We start from the raw sequence: 22194 nt of genomic DNA, 5'->3' as shown, positions 1-22194 counted from the left end.
TGTTTTCCCATAAGTAAAAATCTAAGAAGAAAGGAGGTAAGCTACTCAAAAGAATATAAGTGAGGAACAATGAAAGCGCAATTCACCACAGCTCAAATAACAATACAAATAGGCAAAAGCTGAAGAGAAGTATCTAGGTCAAAAGACTGTATGAGCAAATATGAAATATGACAACCAAGGCCATAAGTCAAAACTATGGTATAAGTGCGCTGGTACAGAGTCAGTGAATTCAGATACACAATATACACATATTTTGATAAACAAAGACCATGACGTAAATATGTGTCAAAGTATGGTGTATATAGAAATGTGAAACATACACTGCCAGAAAGAAAAGCACTCTACATTTAGATAAATAGGTTATTTTTAGGCCTAAACGCTAACTAACCATAAATAAATAGTAGAAAGTCATTTACACAAAATTGCAAACATTGCGATGTGGCAAATACAGGGAATCACAAAAGTTATAAATGCCAAGTAGGAGATTAGACATATAGCGCAAAAAACAGCAAATGCAATAACATCAGATAAATATTGTATACGTGTGTCATGACAGGGACAAAAATGCCTTAGGAGGAGAAATCTCTGTCATTGTTAAATGAAAGCCAGCAGGAAAATGGTTGACAGAATCTCAGCACAAATAGATAAAGTCGTTATTTGAAGGTTGAAATTTTTTGGTGCTTCAAGCCTTGAAAGTGTTGCAGAAAATAGTATCTTTAATATCCTTGGAAAATGCACGTGTTAATCATGAGGCAACAGAGTCATTGAAACCACCAGCACCACATAATAAACATCTGTGTCATAAAAAGGATATATCACTGTAGTCACTGGGGTCACTGTCTAGGAGATGCCACAACAAATGTAATTGGAAATGGGCCTCAAACTCGTAGGTTCCACTGAGAGGTACAAAGGAACCACCGAGATAATGAGCTCCGTCGGCGGTGAAGTGCACACTCAGAAAAGATGTAAGCAACAGCTGAACAGGGCCAAAACACAGTCTGTGGAAAAAACGAGGCTTCCCCTGTCTTGAAGAATGCCGGAAAGTGAAGTTTAAATGCCTCAAATGCAACCCAAAATATTCTGTGAGGAAACGTCAGGCGCACCGGAGCAAGCTCCGTCAGCAACTCCACAAGATGGCGGGCGCAGCATCTCTCAAGCTGCGCCACTACTCACGCGGTACACATCTGCCGGTGCAGGGACGAAGAAGGCCGAAAAAATTCCTAGTCATGTTCCAATGACGTTCTCACGCCTCATTCCTGATCTTGAGGTCTGTGCATCAGCAGGAAAGGTTGCCGTGAGCTGTCTCCCTCCCGTCGACCCGGGAGAGTCACGAAGATGCCGCCATCTCCATCGGGCGCAAACCACGCCCCCCAAACCCTAAGATGCATATTATTTAATTTAATGCTTTGTTGACAACATTGATAGTTCACAAGTCATGGTTTTATATTACTTTGAGTATAGTGAATGTTGGTACTATCCATATTGATTTCAGTGGTGTTTTGATGAATTATAAAATGTTTCACCCTGACACAGCCAGTAGGTCTGCCCTATTGATTATGGCACTGCCTATATATTGTGATATTGTATCTAGTATGAGGGTGACCTGTTTTGAGGCTCTCACCAAAAATGTTCCCAGCTAGATGATTGTATATACTTATTATTAATGCATAGTATTTAGTAATGTGTGTATAATAAACTACTTTTCCATTTTTATGAGAAAAGCACTGACTGGCTAGGGATTTATTGACTGTTGTTGATATGTAGCAGCGAGCTGGCTGTACTAGCTCACATTACCTCCCAGAGTAGGTTTTGGACTGCTCTGCTTCGCTACCCTGACAGAGTCAAATGCTACGATGAGGTACTTGATTTCCAGTAAAGAGAAAGTTGTGGACGTATTACTTGTGAAGGACTCATCCTTCATGATTAATAATCCATTTTCTAGCAATGGCCTGGAAATGTCTCACCCGTCACCCATCATCCATGTGAAGTGGAAATTAAAATTACATTTCTCATGAAACAATATTTTCCCCGGTAGAGCTTTATTTCACTCGCTGCCTAACTTATCATAGTTTTAATTCAGGGCACCTCTTGTCTGGGATTAATTTACACCTATTTCAGTTCCTCAAGGAGAAATCTAAGTAACTCTAAAACTGTCACTGATTAAATCTCCTACAGAAACTTAGCCTGGTTGTTAACCTCTAAATTTCTATGGAAATAAAAGGGGCAGCAGAACGTTTTTGATCCCCTGTAACCATCCCCAGACAACTACTTGGTGTTGGTTTTCACAAAAGTGATGTCTGTGTCCAGTGTGGAACTGTGTGACATGGCATTGGATGAACTTTGGAGTACAAATTTCTCCAGGATTATACCATTTTGCTTGTTGTTCCTTGGAGAATAGCAGGAATCCGGTTTTGGGGGGAATGACGTTCAGATAAGTGCTAGACATCCTGATCTGGATGTGGCGCAGGCCGTATTTGAGACATTGGATGTCTGGGCTGGAGGAGTCATGTGTCCTCCTGTATTAGTAAATATTGGTGCTGTTACTGGTGTGACTCCTCACAAGTACTCTCTCCTTCATAGAGCAGCCAACTCTCCTCTTCCCTTGTGCTTTTGGAAGGGCAGTCCAGTAGCACTTCAATCAGTATGCAGGCCAACTTGACCCCAGTACGGTAGTAATATAACAGTCACGAAAGACTCTGGGGCATATTATCAAGGGATTTATCTCCTCTTTTTTGGCTTTAAAAGCCAAGAAAGCGTAGATAAAATGATCTCCCTATCAGCAACAGGGTGCTAACACGCACATTTGCATGTTAGCACCCTTTTTCTCTACGCTTCCCCTTGCATCTCTAATGAGATGCAAAGGGGGCGTTCCAGAGAAAAATATTAGGAGAAATGTTGTTCAGCGACATTTCTCCTATTATCAAGGATTTCGCTAACCCTGTTAGTGATAAAAAAGCAGCGCTAACCGCGGTTAGCACTGCTTTTTTTACACCTGGTATTTTCCTGACTTAGCCATAATATCCTATGGAAGGTGGATATCATGGCTAAGTTTGTGAGCCCCTATCATCAAGCTAACGCCAAACTTCGAGAGATTATCGTTGGTTTTCCAGTGATAACCTCTCATTTGACAGTTAGCGTGAGGATTTTTATCACTTCTGAGATAAACCTTGCTAATAGCAAGTTATCTCTGCGATAATTTCCGGCAATGCTTAGCGTTAAAAAATTCGTTGCTAAGCCTCGTTAGCGATAAATATCGCTAATCGTTGGTAATATGCCCCTCTTTCTTTGGATGACTGACTTCCACAACCTCACTGGTGTGCAGCTCTTTTCTCTGCGGCTGAGAGATTCTCAAACAAGGTATTGGTCGAAATGAGCAGTACTTATGAGAAGAGCTTGCCAATCAGCTGTCTTGCAATATTCAACTCAATTAATCAATCAATAAAACTTTATCTGATATTTACAAAGAAAATCCGAAAAGCAGGGGGACGTGGTCTGGTCACGAAGGTAGATGGCCGCCTAAAAGAAGAGCTCCGGGACGGAACCAAAATGGAGGTAGCGTTCTTCCCAGCGAGACCAGGACTATCAACACAACGTTTCCGAGTACACTGAACACCGGGGCCACGAATGATGTGTGTTTGTTGGCCTCATTTTGGGTTCATTTTGAGCCGGAGAGCATCTGAGGTGACGAGAGTCAGTCAGGCCTTGTGACGCATTGAAAGCCCCGGGCCTCGCGTACTTCGTGCGCCCATCGTTCTGATGAACTCCCGGAAGCAACATATGGTAACTTTGGACAGAAGGCGTTTCCTCCCCTACGTACATGGTAGGCAATGGCTGTGCCTTTATGAATTTCAGCATAACTTGCCGTTTAACATGGCTAAATGGGCAGAAGCAGTCTCCTTTGCCTTCAATATTACGCATGACATTTTTCAATGCACATTTTATCCTAAATGTTTTTCTGAACGCATATTCGCCTTGACAAATGCTAATTTACCTCAATATTTCTCATATTACAGCGGTTTTCTGTGACAATCTTTACATTTTTCCTCAAAAACAGAGTCTCGTGCATTGTCAGCTCTGCTTCTTGCTCTATTATGATCTGTGAGGAAATAAAAATGACTATATATGTTTTGCTGAGCGGTGATTTTTTTTAGTTCCTATTCTGCTTTTAGGCTCTTTTATGCACTACCTACTTTGGCTCTTATATGGCTTGTCACCTATATAATACATCTATATCACGTCAGCTGCATAATTAGTCCACGGCTACTGAATAAATGATATTTCCTCAGCTACCTTCTCTCTGGAATGTGAAGAGTCTCAGTCATAATTTTGACGCCGCTTAATCCACCAATATAGGAGGTAATATATGAGACGTTTATGAGGAGTGATTTATGGGACTTTTATTGCCAACTTGTAAACAATCGCGCCAGTTGAATCAGTGGCCTTATATTCCTCAAAGAATTCTTGTTCTGTTTGTACCTCCATCCACAAACAACATCTTTTCACCTGATTATGACCTTTCATCATATCAGTTTGTGAGCACCATCTACTGGGTTGATTCACTCGAACAAGAGCCATTGAGAGTCGATATACTCGACTTCCTGTCAAGAAAGCAAAATATTAAGTAATTACACATTACTTCATCTCTACTGGCAAACCTGCCGAATACTGTTCTATAGCTCTTCAAATATTTGAGGCGACGCCCGAATGTCTCACAACAAGAACGAGAACAAGTCTACTAAACAACTACTTTTTTTGACGTACTTAAGCACTCACGTACTATGTCTGCAAAGAGCTCTGCCTCACAGCCATCTAAACACCCTCAAACTACAACAACTGCAATACAAGGGGACACTATGGATCATCTTTTCCAAGAACTTTCAGCAATTAGCTGTCGTCTGACAGACATGGACATTAACATTTCCTCTCTTGCATCAGAGACTAAATCAATAGGAGCAGACATAGTGCAATTTCATGCTAAAACAGAAGGTCTAGATCAACGTTAAACAATAGTTGAGAATAGACTTGATTCAGTGCAAAACAGAGACCAAGAACTATTGTTTCTCCGTAGTAAGCTGGTTGATTTGGAAGACCATAGTAGGAGAGATAATATTAGTTTCTTTGGCTTTCCAGAGAAAATTGAAGGCCTGAATACCAGAGCTTTTTTGTGTGATGTTCTTCCCAAGTTAGTTGGTATTCACTTTGATCCAGTGCTTGAAATTCAACGGGCTCACCATCTTGGTCCATCACGTAAAGACATTGATACTCATCCAAGACCCATCAATGGGGTCCATTAGGATGGCGGACGGAAAAAGTCCGCCAAGACCATGAAATCCGGTAGGCAGCTGATTTTTCTCGAGAAACTGTCGTGTATTTCTATAGGTTCTGAATCGATCCCCCTATTCCTGACCCTATTCTGGTTAAACTACCTAGCTAGTTAACTAACAGTCAGCCCATGAGGCAAGAAATTCCCCATGATGCAGATACCGTTATCTGACGCAGTCACACTACGGCACAGGAACGTGTTATCTGATTAGGTCATAACGCTTGAGATCTAATTAGACAAGCGATATTCCTCCAGCCCCTGATAAGGCATACGACGTTCTCATAACAAATCAAACCTATGACAACCTGGATAATCCGTGCGGCCATTGTTTTGATTTCACAGAGAACTTTAGTAAAGAATGTGCTAACGAGCAAGTCGTATGACATCTTTATTGACGTACCTATGTCCATCCTTACGTCAATCCCGGCACCTTTAAGGTATAAATATTGCCGATCTTGCCCTATGCAAAACACACGCGTGGTGACAAGACGGAGCAGCCACCCTTGCCGAAGCCAAGAGCAGAAGCAGACCCCGCAGGCAGCAGCCCCGCCTTCCTGACGCGCTGAGAGACGCGCTGCTATCTCAAGCCGAGAGACCCAGCACCGGCGCTTCCGGGTAGCCCTCGCAGGCAGCCTGGAATATCGAGAGCAGAGAAAGAGATACCATTCCTCATCCATCCTAAATTCCAGGTACAGAACTGAATAACCCCTCCTAGAGAATTCTTTAGTTATTCACTTGGCAAAAACAAACTTAACTTAAACTGTAACTTTCTATTCCCGCCCACGCATTAGACTTAGGTCAGGTACACGGGGTAGGCGTATTTAGAAACACCAGTTGAGTACGTTTAGTCAAATGTATATGTGTATGTAAATATATTTTAATCATTTTAAACATCATATGGCTCAGAAACCATATCAATGTTTTTACAGTATTATTTTATACTATTGCTTCTAATGTATGCACTTTACTTAACTATAAGTATTGCAATAATATCGATCCATTTCTCTTGTACGAGAAAAGAGACTGATCAATAAATAACACCTTTTATTGAACACGCCCGTCTCTTCCTTTTCTCTACTTTCTGATGAGACTAAGAATGCACGTACTGACTGAGTAAAATAATTGCCTTGTGCTCACACGACTCTCGAGATTGACTCTTGATTAGGGGAGAGCAAAGTTGTCATGTTCTATGGTTGTCAGAAACTAAATCCCTTCTTGTCTAATCAGGGAAGTTAATCCTTCCTTGAACATTCGAGAAAGTTTCTAGCGAACTCTGAGCTTAGCTGGCAAACCCAAAAATTAAGTCTAGTATCGACAGTAGTAGACCTAGTTAACGTCTGGCCTAGGCCTTTACTGCTGTAGGTACTATTCCAATGCGCAGAGCCTATTGGGAAAATAGGAACTACACTACATGGCGCCCAACGCGTTTGGAAAGGGCGATAAAACTAACGTAAGACATTTAGAGTAACTCAGTCGTGCTTTCTCACTCAGACCCCTTTTCCCAAATACTCCAAAGACGTCTGGAGTGGGTGAAAGGTTATTATATCCTCCAAAACCTCGCAGGAGGGAACTCCTATGTACGGTTCTTGGTCTAGTCAACGTTGAAGGATAAAACAGTTCCAGAATATTGTGCATCTAATCTCTGTTTCCATAAAGAAACCTGATCTGCAAATAAAAATAATACCATCCTGTCAGTAAAATGGGAGACAGTGATGGAGAAAGAGAGGCAATTAGATTAGCTACTGAAATAGCAGATGCTGATGCTACCATGCAAGCAGCAGACCGGGATATAATACTCATCCAGGTCGCCAAAAGGAGATCTATAACCTTAAAACTTATAGAAAATGGACTGACACCTAGAGGTGGCACAGTCATATTCGTAATCGAGGCACACGAATATCGGCAGACAGAGGTATACTATACATGGATACATTTTCCAGCAGCAAATGCTGTAACAAAGTACTTCCACTATTACAAAGTAGAGGAACCTCCTGAAACGTACACTCCTTTCGAGGAGGTGGAAGTACCACTCAAATTCCAAGAGCATTTGCTCTTATTTGATGGCGCCCTAAAACATAATAATCACATTACAAGGCTCGGTCCTTTAGGAAGACCAGGAGCAACGTGGCCGGTCTTAGCCGGATACACACCACATCCAGACATCGACGAGATGACTGCACCAGAGCTATTAATACAGCTAAAACAACTACTAAAAATTCACAGACAATTAGTTCAGTATGTAATGCGGACTTCTACAATTCAGCCAGCGATTAAACTACCACAGCTGACCTCTCACCAGGGGAACACAAATAAAATTACACCACAGAACATCCAATCCTGCCTAGGTAAGGTTCCAGCTAAAAGGGAACAGATACCATTCTGGTTGGCACAGAAAATTACCCAAATAGAGGCGGTGTTTCCTGACACCACCCCGCTAGAAAAACACAGGATTCTGACTATATGTCTCCCAATGGGAATCGCACCACACATTGAGGACTGTGACACTTGGGGTACAGTCTTTGCTTCCATCTACACAAAAACGCACGGTGTTCCATCCATTTCGGTAATACCAGATGTGCTAAAACAAATTCAAGATGAATATGGTCCAGAACCTGCTTTAACTCTTGGTATGAAATTACTGAAAGACTTCAAGCAGGTCTCGGCTATATTACTAGCCAACATAAAGGGTGAAGCAGCAAACGTGGCGATCCGCCAGAGGTTAAAAGAGACAGATATAGCAGACCAACCAGCTGAAATTGCCAGAATCATAGAAAAATCCTATGAAGAACTAGGCAGAGATAGTCTAGGTGGAATACCAGTAAAACCGCAACTGACTACAAGTCCAGAAAAAATGTTTTTTAATAATAATAATAATTCACCAAAAAAGAACTGGGATGGGAACAAACAATCCAATCCTAAAGAAAAGAAATTCCAGTCCAGAGGAAGGTCTCCTAGGCGAAGAGAGAAATCTCCAAACCCGAGACAAAGGTCACCTCAGAGTGAACCCTCTGGGAATAGATATAACCTTAGAAATAGGGATAATATTAAAAAACCTGATAGATATCAAGACATTGATACACGTCCCTCTCAATCTTTTCAGAATTCCTCGCAGAAATCGGAAAGAAGAGGACGATCAGAAGAGCACGCCAAGTCCAAAGACAAGGAACCTGCTCAACTGAAAAAGAAATCACAATTTCCAAAAAAGAAGGTAGCCAGTATCAAGGTAGTTAACAATGCCGAGAATACTGAGGACACAATTGAAAAACGGAGAGTGGGCTCAGACAATGCTAGACAGCGCAGCAGAGGTGAGCATAGCTCGCAAAGTCCTTATGAATCATCTGGAGACAGTGGACACGAATGAATACCTTCAAGTGGAAACTGCAGATACCAGAGTTAGCAAGCCCCACAAAATATACGAGATAACATTACGTATAGAGGGAGATAAGACTAGGAAAATAAGGGGACTATTTTGGGATAACCTCTCAAAGGGTTATGACATACTTCTAGCTGAAAAAGACTGGCCACCGGAGTTTGTCAGGGAGTGCCCTCATGGCGAAGAAGTAATTATGCCTGCCTTCTCGAATCAAATACCGATTCATAAAAAATACACACTTGCTAGAAAGTGGGCAGTGGCCTTAGCACCTGCTTTATATAAAAATCACGTAGGATGGGATGAGGATTCTCCTCCTCACAAAGTCCAGCTAAAATCACAACCAACTGCACAAAGGCAGTACCCAATTAAGCAAGAAGCTAAAAAACAAGTAAATGAAATACTAGATCAGCTAGAATACCAGGGGGTGATTGAAACTTGCACCTCACAAATGAACAATCCTTTGTTTCCGGTCTCCAAACCAGACAATTCGTACCGTCTAGTTTTGGATTACCGACACCTTAACACATGTTGCAAAACTTTTGCAGTGCAAAACTCACACAGTGCTGCACTAATGAATAACATAGTGCGCAAAAAATACAAAACAACCTTGGACATCTCCAATGGATTCTTTTGTCAAAACATAGCACCAGAGAGCAGATATTTAACAGCTTTCTCAGTAAATGGCACTCAAAAACAATTCTGTCGGTTAGCCCAGGGGTACAAGAACAGCCCGGGGGTATTCTCAGCGAGAGTAACAGAATTACTACAACTATATGATGATGAAGCATTATCTTATGTCGATGACATTTACTTAACAGATGATGACTTGGAGACTCACTTGAAAAGAGTGAACACCATAATACTTGGTTTCGCTGCAGAGGGTTACAAATTCAACTTCAAAAAGTCCAGAATTGCCCATCTGATGGTCCTATTCTTAGGATATGAGTTATCAAGTGAAGGCAAAAGCCTGGCAGACAATTTCCTAGAGAAATGTGCCGTAATCCAAGCTCCTAAAACACTAAAAAACCTACAGTCAATTCTAGGCTTCCTAAATTTCGGAAGAACTTACATTGCTAATTACGCAGAAAGGGTCAAGCCCCTTTACGATCTAATTAAACCAGACTTTAAAAGATCCAGTTGGACTCAAACTCACACAGAAATGTTGAGATCCTTACAAACAGACATGCTAATTAAAACAAAATTAGAAACCCGTGATAATACACGGAACCTTGTGATCCGAGTCATCCCAGGGAAATGCGGATACACATACCTGACCTCTAATGAGGGAGAAAAGGTACCAATTGCATTCAAATCACATTTGTACACAAAAGCTGAACAGAGATTCAGCAACAAAGGAAAAATGGTTCAAGCAGTTCAAACCGCAATAGCTAGAGAAAAAGACATAGCTGATGGTCGACATATCACAGTCAGAACAGCTGAATCAGCCTTCGAGGCATTAACAACACCGTGAAATTTACCAACAACAACATTGGATCCAGATTGGTTGCAATGGGTAAATTCAATCACAACGGACAAAGTATACTACTTCTTTGATCCAGAACTAGAAGAATTGAAAAATCTAAAATATGAAAAAACGTATCCTCTGCCAATCGACATTCTGCCTCTAAGACATTACGCCTGTGTAATCTATACAGACGGACATGCTCAACCCTCCGTTTGGGGAGAACATGCATACAATCCCACATGTGGGATTACAAAAGAAGTGTGGCGCGGAGGTAAACTAAAACCTCTATTAACAAAGACACACTCAGTAGAAACCAATTCAGAACAACAAACTGAAATATTAGCTTTGAAAATGGCGCTAGATAATGCGGATCGCGAATTCCCGACACTTATAGTGTCAGATTCATATTACTGCGTCAAAGCATATAACAAGGATTTGCAGACATGGATTCAGAACGGTTACAAAGATGACACAGATGCACCAATAAAGCAGAGACTTCTCTGGGAACAAATAGCTCTTTTGAAGAAAGAACTACCAAAGACTCACGTGACTCACTCACTGAGTCATCAACGTGATGGCGTTCACGTTGTGGGGAATTCATTGGCTGAGACAGCCGCAGCGGCAGCCACTAAATCGGCTCCCGTAGATCGAAAAAAGCGTACATTAAAATACATTGACGGCGAAACATTGCTGGCGGTGAAAACGTCATCAAAAGGCGACTGCTCAGCGTTACCGATCAACTATCCACTCAATTATACATACATAATCGATGCAAACTCCGTCCCTTTTGCTCGAATCCCTGGAGTGGGGGATAGAGTGATTCCAAACATGGACAGGAGAAACTTGTTAATCGCAGACGCACACATGGGCGAGGGTCACAGACACCTTAAATTAAAAGATTCTCTGGAAGAATTACAATCACGGTACTGGTGGCCAGGCATGAGCCTGCACTACACCATGTTTGTAAAAAACTGCCCAAACTGCAACAGAGATCGCAGTGGGGAGAGAAGCAGTTTAATACCTCGTCGTATCAAGGCAGATTCCACTAAAAAGAATGGCTTGCGATTAACATATACAGGCTAGTTCCCACTTATAATGTAGATCCACAGCACTCGGCTGACGTCCGGACTGTTATACAAGATTTGCGAGTCTAAATGGCATATACGCTAAGAGCATGCTACGTTCGACCATTTTTTTCTTTTTCTCAGGCAATCCAGCCTGGGGGGGGAAAGAATGGCCAAATGAGCACAGCCCAGCGGGAATCTTCTCACTTCCTTCCTGAGGGTATGGGATGGTGTAAAGAAAAAACCAAGACAGAAAGCAATCTATAATAGAAAGGATACTAGGTTCGGGAGCTTGGTGGGTCAAACATCTAATAAGTGTCCAACGTAGTCTAAATAACTTGCCAAGAAATTCTCTGAAGGGATTCAGTCCGTACGAAATATTATTCGGAACTAGGATGTTGATCTCTGACCTTGATAGTCAGACTTCAGTGGTAATAGAAAAAACCTTTGATGTCAAAGACCGTTTGGCTATTTTGCAGGACTTAAACAAAACAAGAAAAGACCTGAGCAACATACAGTTGAAACAACAGCCAACAACCACTGAAGAATCACCACCTGTCCCAGCAAGACCTGTCTGGATTCCAAAAGTCGGGGATCTAGTCAGGGAAAAGATCGCGGTAAAGAAGGAATTTGGGCCTTCTTACAGAAAAGCAGTTCCTGTCTTGTCTGTCAACGGGACAAGATCAGTTGTACTACCGCCACTTGCTGGAAAAAAGGAGAACCGAGTTGTATCCATCGACCTGGTAAAACCACAACATGTGGCCGATAACAAACAGTAGGCCAAGTGGACTCCCAATAAGTAGCAGAACACCAAGGTTTGCTACCAGTACAGAGGTCCTATCAAAGAGGCTCATCACATTCGAAACGCCTACAGAAGAACAACAAGGACTATGCAACAATGCAATAGAACTAAGACCTCTGAAAACCCAAATAAAGACATTTAGTAGAGACACACCAATCTATACAGAAGTACCAAGTGAAAATGCAAGAAACAAAAATCCTGAACCAATTGGAACAATTGACAGAACTGCATCCGGTTACTTCATCAACTTCGATGATTCCTCTGACGGTTTCAGCGAACAAAAGACACAGCCATCATCAAAATCCTTTAAAGACAAAGCGAAGGAACTTTTGAAACAACTAAAAGAAACATATCTGATTTCTCCATGGATTGAATTTTGGGTGGGTTTTGGTGCATTTATCTTCATACTTTGGCTCATCATGGTATTTACCTTGGGACGCTTCATTGAGGGAAAATATGCTAAAATGGACACAGCAAGTCAGAACATCAACTTGGTCCTCAAACCACACACATCTTCACACGTCGAGAAACGAGAACTTTCTTCAGAACTTTCTTCAGCCAACTTCACAGCAATTCCAATACCTGGTGGGGTAGCCTGGGACAACACTGACTATGAAATTTATGGTCCGGTCGAGATCCTGAAATATCCACACCAAATCAAGATCTCTTTGAGTGACTTTGCAAAACCAAACTCATTTGCTGATGATTGGGACTTTGAAAGTATTAACAATATGATGTCTGACTTAGTAATGTCTGCTAAATTTACAAAACATGATTATTTGCAAGGTTCTACAAATTATGATAGTATGTATTGCTATAACCACTATGGTAACCATTTCTTGCATAAATCTGCACAACAATGTTTTAAATTATAATCAATGGGAACATTGTGCTACACCTCCAAAAGGGAGCTCTAGAACCGTTTATGACAAATATTCATACTTTCAAGGTTTTAACACTAGTAATGCTGAAACATTTTATTACAAATTGTCAAACAAGACAGGGATGAAAACCATGATAACCAACACAAAATTGATTTATTCTGATTCATTCTTTGAAAAAATGAATACTTTTGGATTCGATTATTGGGACAAAAATGTTGATTTGAAAAGTGTTTGGGGTACAAAAGAATGGCAAGTACAGGGTTTAGAAGCTTTGTTTAGAGCCTGCATGATCCCAGAACAAATGATATTTTTAAATGACACTGTTCAACAAACCACCTGTCTTGGCTTAGCCAAAATCAAAGATTTAAATAACCTGTCTATTCCAAAGCCGACAATGTTTAGCAATAACTCTGATACAGATGAAGGAATAGACATAAACCATATACTTAACCAAAACAGAACACATCCTGATTGGAAACAATGGTTGATCTGGCCCACAGATACAAATAACTGTCAAGATAGATTCCTGAATAAAACACAGGGTTTCAAAATGACCAGGCCAGACCCTAGATATCCCCAAAGACATCACCCAGGGATAATAACAACCTACAGTGTGGGCAAATTATGCCTTCAATGGCTACAAACTTCCACACTGCCTGAAATTAAGCAACACCTAACTTTACTTACTAATGGTGCTGACTTGCGTGATTTCATACTGGGACCACGCAAACAGCGTCATAAGCGTTTCATAGCAGCCTCTGTATATGCAGCATACAATGAGGCCTGGAAGGTTACTCAAATTGAGACAGCAGAGAGAATACGTGAAATTGATCGTATTAATTTGGAAAAATCACTTTCTGTAGTGGACAATGGGTTAATGACTCTGTCCTCCAGAATTTTTTCATTGGACAGCATTGTGTCTTCAGCAATCGATATATTATCGCAAGACTTACTGTTATTACAACATGGACAGTCACAATTGCGCTCTATTGTACAGCTTGGCTGGACGTTACAAAATCTGCGTTCAGGCTATGTGCCTTGGCGTTTATTCAACACAACGTCACTATTCCAAATCTTTAACCTTACTGATAGAGAAATCGGTATGGCGCAGAAGGGTGCTGATTATACAATCTTGAGCATTGAAAAACTAGAAAGATTACCAATGACAATGTCAGAACGACCTGTCAGTGAATGGATAATACACGGAATCATAAATATTCCAATCTCAACCTTCAGGTTTCAATACTGCCAAAAATATATACAGGCTGGCATGTACGAGAAATTGGGAAAAGGGTACCTTAAAACAACTTGGAACCTGCCCTATTCACATGCATGTGTCAGTAACAAAGGACAGAAAGTGTTTCTTAGTGGCAACAATTGTGCTATGTCACTAAGCGGCACGCTTCTGTGTAACGGTATTAGTTTGCACGGAGCCTGTGAAGGGAATTCATACAACCTTTCATGTCACCAGCAAGGCGCACCTGCAACTGAAATAGAACCATTCTTTCAAAGACTCTATAATGGGAGTTACATTCTTATTGTAGACCGCAGATGCTGTAGTCTTATGCCCGGGACTCCTTATCTCGTCACTACGACGGCGAAGGTCAAGTGCTGTGGACGTTCTTTGTTCCCCAGCTCCTTTCCAGACAGGGAGGCAAGGGCATGGCCCGGTCTGAAAATTACTTCTATTCGAATAGACACTTTAAGCAGAATGAAAACAGTGCTTCTTCAGACGCCTACAAGGCTCACGTCATCTAAAGAAACGTATGATCTACAAGTCGCAAGGACGACTGCAGAGATACATACATTATTATCAACCAATTCCCCCGTACATTTCGCGGAAATCCTGAGCGAAATCTTAAATATTTCTGATACCACAGGGGTCTCAAAGGTATTTAAGACAGTATTTTCGATGGCATTAACACCATTCAAAGCCATACTGGGTATTTTTCCAGACTTCGTCCATTCGATTTTTGGCGGACTTCCCTTGATCCTGGGACTAATTGCAGGAATCCTATTCCTAGTCCTTATTTTTCGTTATGGCAACCCATGTCACAGAACAAAATCTCACGACAATGGAAGATACGATCCTAGCCATTGGATACCGGGACCGGATATCAAAAATCCTGGGACTCTCCCGGCTTAGAGACCTAAACATGACTTGGTTTCTATCATTTCGACCAATGTGGCAAAGGTGTGTTTTACCTGTACTAAGGTGTCTGCTATGCGGAGAAGAATGCGTGTTAGACACCTGTCTGACGCTACAATCGGATGCGCCAGTGGATGCAGATACACTGTTGGTTCCTACCAAGGTTCACGCACTGTGCTGCCCTCAAAGGCTGCCAATTCTGATGACGGCATTCCTGGAATCTTCACCACTGCGATTGAAGAGTAGTGAAGTACGAGATGAAAGCAGCATCGAACAGGTACGACCTTCTGTCAGCAATGCAAATCAGAATGTCAATGGAGACAATCATGCGCATGAATGCATGGTTACCCCTATTTCCGGCTTAGTGGAACTTTCCCATGAAGCTGTTGACAGTTTTTTCGAAAGCCTGAATGATATGATGTTCTCTCCGGAACAGAAATAGAGACTTTTGAGTAAACTCGCACACGGCGTTCCCTGAATTCGGCCTTCAACTTTAAAAATAAAGTCACATGAACAATTACAATCCAGTTCACGGACAGCAACTTTTTTCAGCAAGCCCCTAAAATATTTTTCTATATATTTTTTCCCGGGACACTGATCTTCTGCTTAAAGTAAGAAACTATTCCTAGAGAACTAAGATTTCTATTTTTTTAGATTCTTTATAGACTTTATATAGACTTTAGCTGCCCACTGGTATGTTCACAATATATTTTATGTGATGAAATGGTTTCGACTTTTTTTCTGTATAGCCATATTAAGAGCCGTTTCATGTGTATTTATCATATACCAACAAACAATAATGCATAACAATGCGTGTTTACTTTTGCATTTGATTCATAGCTTAAGTGCATACGATATATATGACTGCAATTTTTCAGTATATTTGAAAATTTCAAAATGCATTTATGTATTTTGGGGTGGTAAGGTATACACTATACTCTATAGTATGTTGTACTATGTTATACTATGCTTAGATTAGTAGATATGACCATAGTTAGCGTGGAGTGGGTGTCGTGTATTTCTATAGGTTCTGAATCGATCCCCCTATTCCTGACCCTATTCTGGTTAAACTACCTAGCTAGTTAACTAACAGTCAGCCCATGAGGCAAGAAATTCCCCATGATGCAGATACCGTTATCTGACGCAGTCACACTACGGCACAGGAACGTGTTATCTGATTAGGTCATAACGCTTGAGATCTAATTAGACAAGCGATATTCCTCCAGCCCCTGATAAGGCATACGACGTTCTCATAACAAATCAAACCTATGACAACCTGGATAATCCGTGCGGCCATTGTTTTGATTTCACAGAGAACTTTAGTAAAGAATGTGCTAACGAGCAAGTCGTATGACATCTTTATTGACGTACCTATGTCCATCCTTACGTCAATCCCGGCACCTTTAAGGTATAAATATTGCCGATCTTGCCCTATGCAAAACACACGCGTGGTGACAAGACGGAGCAGCCACCCTTGCCGAAGCCAAGAGCAGAAGCAGACCCCGCAGGCAGCAGCCCCGCCTTCCTGACGCGCTGAGAGACGCGCTGCTATCTCAAGCCGAGAGACCCAGCACCGGCGCTTCCGGGTAGCCCTCGCAGGCAGCCTGGAATATCGAGAGCAGAGAAAGAGATACCATTCCTCATCCATCCTAAATTCCAGGTACAGAACTGAATAACCCCTCCTAGAGAATTCTTTAGTTATTCACTTGGCAAAAACAAACTTAACTTAAACTGTAACTTTCTATTCCCGCCCACGCATTAGACTTAGGTCAGGTACACGGGGTAGGCGTATTTAGAAACACCAGTTGAGTACGTTTAGTCAAATGTATATGTGTATGTAAATATATTTTAATCATTTTAAACATCATATGGCTCAGAAACCATATCAATGTTTTTACAGTATTATTTTATACTATTGCTTCTAATGTATGCACTTTACTTAACTATAAGTATTGCAATAATATCGATCCATTTCTCTTGTACGAGAAAAGAGACTGATCAATAAATAACACCTTTTATTGAACACGCCCGTCTCTTCCTTTTCTCTACATTCTGATGAGACTAAGAATGCACGTACTGACTGAGTAAAATAATTGCCTTGTGCTCACACGACTCTCGAGATTGACTCTTGATTAGGGGAGAGCAAAGTTGTCATGTTCTATGGTTGTCAGAAACTAAATCCCTTCTTGTCTAATCAGGGAAGTTAATCCTTCCTTGAACATTCGAGAAAGTTTCTAGCGAACTGTGAGCTTAGCTGGCAAACCCAAAAATTAAGTCTAGTATCGACAGTAGTAGACCTAGTTAACGTCTGGCCTAGGCCTTTACTGCTGTAGGTACTATTCCAATGCGCAGAGCCTATTGGGAAAATAGGAACTACACTACAAAACCAATGAACGACGGAAAGCATTTCTGTCTATGAGGCCTCAACCACGTAAAATGGACATAAAATATGGCTTGTTTGACCCAGACTGTTTTCGAGTCACTAAAACTGGTGACTCAAGAGATTTTTACAACCCAGAAGACCTACAACGCTTCTTGGATGACAAGAAACTACAGGATATGGACGTACAGCATACATCTACACAACAGGCTTTTCAAAGTCCTCAATCTTCTAAACAGTTCTCAGATAACAGACGTCGCTACATGGGTGAAGAGCGTCAAAGTGGCAGACAGCTTGAGAGATCGAATCGTACGCAGGAAGATAAAACCTCAGATTTACAGACAGTATCTAATTTCACTCAGGACCAGCATAGAGATAAATCTTGATCTCCCTTAAAATGTGCTTCAGATGCAGTATAGTCCTTAGTGACATATCTCTTTATTGTTAATAACAATTATAGTTTATGACTTCCATGTTCATGAACAACAGGAAAACAAGCTCTTCGTATACATCAGATGAGTATTGTCCACACTATTTCTCTATCTACTGCCTCATTATTATTTCAAATGAAATGTTTATATACATATTTATGTACACCTCATGATCTGAAATTTAATTAACATTTTTATAATTATTATAGAGTTATATTTCCTATGTACTATTTTCTGCAATGATTTATATGATCTCATCAGTGATATTTCAATGGTTTTACTTGAACCAAACTTTCTTAATTATTGAAAATCATTTAACATTTCCTAAAGTTATCAGTAGGTTTTGTAGAGATATACCTCTAAGTTATAAATGTGATTGTAATCAATTTTTCTACACACCTATTATTAGCATTTCCATATAGGATAAATGTTTATTGCATTAACTACTTATTTATTCATTATTGATTTTATTTATTGGATAATGTTTTCTTCTCTACTCATTTTTCCATATTTATTTAATTGAAAGATTGCTTGCCATTTGAAAAGTATTTATTTTACTCAAAAATTTTCTACAAGTATATTTATTAAATGATATTTATTGTTGTGAATGTAATCTATTATAAAATTAGATCTTTTATGCTATATTTAAAATGCAATGTTTGCACCTACTTACACTATTGACATGTTTATCCCTTCAGAATGTTCTTTCGATTTCTTTCTTATACTTCTCAGATTTGGCTGTTTGTATGTTTTATAGGATTTGGTATTCCCTTTCGTAGGTCACCACTAAGTATACATGGACCACTCCGTTGTTAACATCTCTTTTGAACAGTCCTGACCTTTGTTTCATACTCCTAGTGGAGGTCCTACCCGGAGCGGTGCTCCAGTGAGCCCAGACCCGTGGTTAAAAGGTTAAAAGTTTTAATATTGAAGTATTTTATATACCAAATATCGTAATTTGAACGTATATTTCTGTTTATTCTACACAATTTAGTAAGCTAACAAATCTTATACTGGTCATTAGAAAAGGTATTCCTCAATAACTCACTTAGCACTCTCATAATCATGGTTACTACGCAAGCCTTATGTGCAATATCATGGACACATTACATGAAGAGGAAAAAAGTACTCTCTTATCTCCAATCAAAAAAAGTAGATGTGGCTCTTCTTCAAGAGACACATCTTGACGAACTTGAATCAAAAAAATTGTGTAGGGATTGGGAGGGAAAGGTTTTCCACAGCAGCATAAATGATGGGAAGCCCTCGGACTGAGGTCCTACTCGAAAATGAGGAGTGGCAATTCTCATTTGAAAAACTCTTCCAGTCATGGTTTCCAAAACGTGGAAAGATCCGGATGGTCGATATGTCTTTGCTAAGTTGCGTATTGGAGGTACTCATATATGTGTGTGGTCAGTTTATGCTCCAACAGGTACTAAAAAAATCATTTTTCTTACACCTGAGTTGCCTGCTGTCAGAAATTGATGCTTCACAGTATCTCATAGGAGGTGATTGGAACTTTGTGAGAGATCCAATTCTGGGTAAGACAGGTCCTCTTGACAAAAATAATGCTGCAGATAGATATAATGATATAATGGAGGACAATGGCCTTGTAGATCATTGGCGCCTTTCACACCCCGATGATACTGAATACACATTTACATCCCCCACTCATGGAACTCTTTCCCGGTTGGACTACTTTTTAACATCTGAAAGTATAGTCCAATCAGTTCAGGATTCTCATATTTTGGAAACATCAATTTCTGATCAATCTCTGGTTTTTATTACCTCTTAAACAGGGATGACCAGACCAGGTCGCAAACCTTGGCGGATGAATATTCAATGCCATAAAACACCTAAGGGTAAAACACAATTACAGAATCACCTTCACAACTACCTTTCCTCAAACCAAGGTTCTGTTGCCTTGGGTAGCACTATGTGGGCCGCTGCTAAAGCTACTATGTGGGGGCAACTTATGAGGCATGCAGCTCAGGCCAATAAGAAAAATGCTGCTAGGCAGAAGGAATTAGAACAAGATATTGCATCTTTCACCTGCTTATACAATAAAAAACCTACTTTACAAAATCGAAAATCCTTGGAACAAGCCCATATGGCAATGAATGGTCTTTTCACCTCCAAGGCAGAATATGCTCCACCAAAAATGAAAGGGAGACGCTATGAACAGGGAGAAAAGGTGTTTTTTTTTAGCACTATAAGGGTCAGGGACAAGCCGTCTGGATCCCCGTAACCTTATGTTATCTATAATGCATAAAATGTGGCAAAGGACACACCGTATATTGGGCTTCAATCCACGTTTACATGAAAAAGCCCCAATATTGAATACCTCACGTGTACGCATTAAAGGGAAAACTCTCTCCTGGCCCCAACGAAATCAGCATGCATCCTTACCTTAGATCATATTCTTCATAATGGAGATCTCAAACGTTTTTCGCAATTGATGGATTAGTTTAACCTTCCCTTACTACAATCAGACAATTATTTACAACTCAATAATTCCCTTATTAAGGTTTTAGGTACAAAATCCTGAATACTACAAATTTCACCAATAGTATCTTATATCCACACTTGGGGCAAGCATAAAGGGGTTATCTCCGGTCTGTATAAAACACTCACAACACAACTCTTTTCACACCCTTTATCTAGTGATCTTCGTGCTAAGTGGCAATCACATCTAGCAATTTTCTATGAAGATGAAGAATGGGTGGATTTACTGGAAACCTGGATAAAGGTGCTCGGGAGGCTCGTCTAAAGTTTTGTTTATTTAAAATACTCCATGTCTGGCATTGGTCACCAGTAAAATTACATAAGGCAGGCCTATCACCGCATACTAATTGCTGGAGGTGTAATGCCTCGAGATGCGACATAGTTCAAATCATATGTAAATGCCCTATGGTTAAACACTATTGGTCCTACATAGGTCAGGTTCTACATAACACTGTTCCTTAACATTTACCACTCTCGCCAGCAACTATTTTATTGCATTACTTGCGAGATTCCCCTACTCTTTCCAAAACACAATGTCGTCTTGTACATACTGTGTTAGCTACTGCTAAAATTTGTATATTGAGGCCATGGAAATCCCCGTCTTCACCATCCCAAGAGAATTGGTTGGCAACAATTATTCAAGCTGCCTCACATGAAAGAGTTATATATAACATTCAAGACCAAACAGAGTTGTTTTTACAGGTGTCGGATCCTTTCCTACATATCGATGATGTTTCTGCAACTACCACCATTACTTAATTTACCTCGGCCATTTCAGTAGAATGATAATCAATCCTTTTCTATTCCTCTCCCTACACAGCCTAGTTACGACATCCACATGTTTCATAGATTGGTATTCTTGATTAATTATATTTAGTCAATAAATACATCTATATTACATTCATACTTGTTAACTGGATGACCCTGTTTTCTTAAACATGCATTTTCTTTTTTGATATTTAAATGTACTTATTAAATGTAACATGTAATTCTATGTTTTAGCAAATCAATACCTTAATAACTTCAGATGTTAATGTTTTTTATACTGCATTGGCTTGATACTTTAGTAATTTCATATATGATATTTAATGGTGTTTGTCTTAATTTTATTTACTATAGTTTGTTTTACCCCTAATAGTTCCTCATTTATACTATTCTATGTATGAGCTGTATTCTTTTTTCCATTTATAATTTTATTTATCCATATTTCTCTATTGCAAAATGTTCTAGAATCTACTATTTTATTATATTTTGTCTCTACTGTATTTTTGAAATGCTAATAAAAAATTTCAACAAAAAAAAAGAAATCATAAAAGCAGAGATACAAATATACACGTCACAAAGAAAAACATGTTCTACATACACGTAGTAAACTCCCATCATAGAAAAAACACCTCATGATAAACTAAGATCTCAGTTATTTCGATCTCATTGCACTCGGAAGAAGCCAGGATAAGAAAAAACCAACATTAGGCGTGGATAAAAGTTGTAAAAACAAAAACGCTGGTCTCACTTGCTTAAAATTAAAATTCATCTGTAGCAGAAGGGGCCAAATATATTTGTGACTTAAATTGCTAAACGTGGGGCAGATAATCACAATATGGAGGGTATCAGGAATGGATACATTATCACAAAAACAAATAGGTAAATCAGAGTCTTTGACCGAACCTCCATTAGAGACCATATATTTAGGACTCAAGTTTAGCCTACACAGGGTCAGCAGCCTATGACAGTAGCTGGGCATGTCCAGGTTTAATTAAGGTTCCATGCCATCCAAGGAATTAACCCAAGTAAAATTACGCATGGCACCCTTGGTCAAAG

The sequence above is a fragment of the Lissotriton helveticus genome, chromosome 1_1 (genome assembly GCF_964261635.1).
Source record: "Lissotriton helveticus chromosome 1_1, aLisHel1.1, whole genome shotgun sequence".
NCBI lineage: Eukaryota > Metazoa > Chordata > Amphibia > Caudata > Salamandridae > Lissotriton > Lissotriton helveticus.
Note: the sequence above shows the minus strand (reverse complement) of the source record.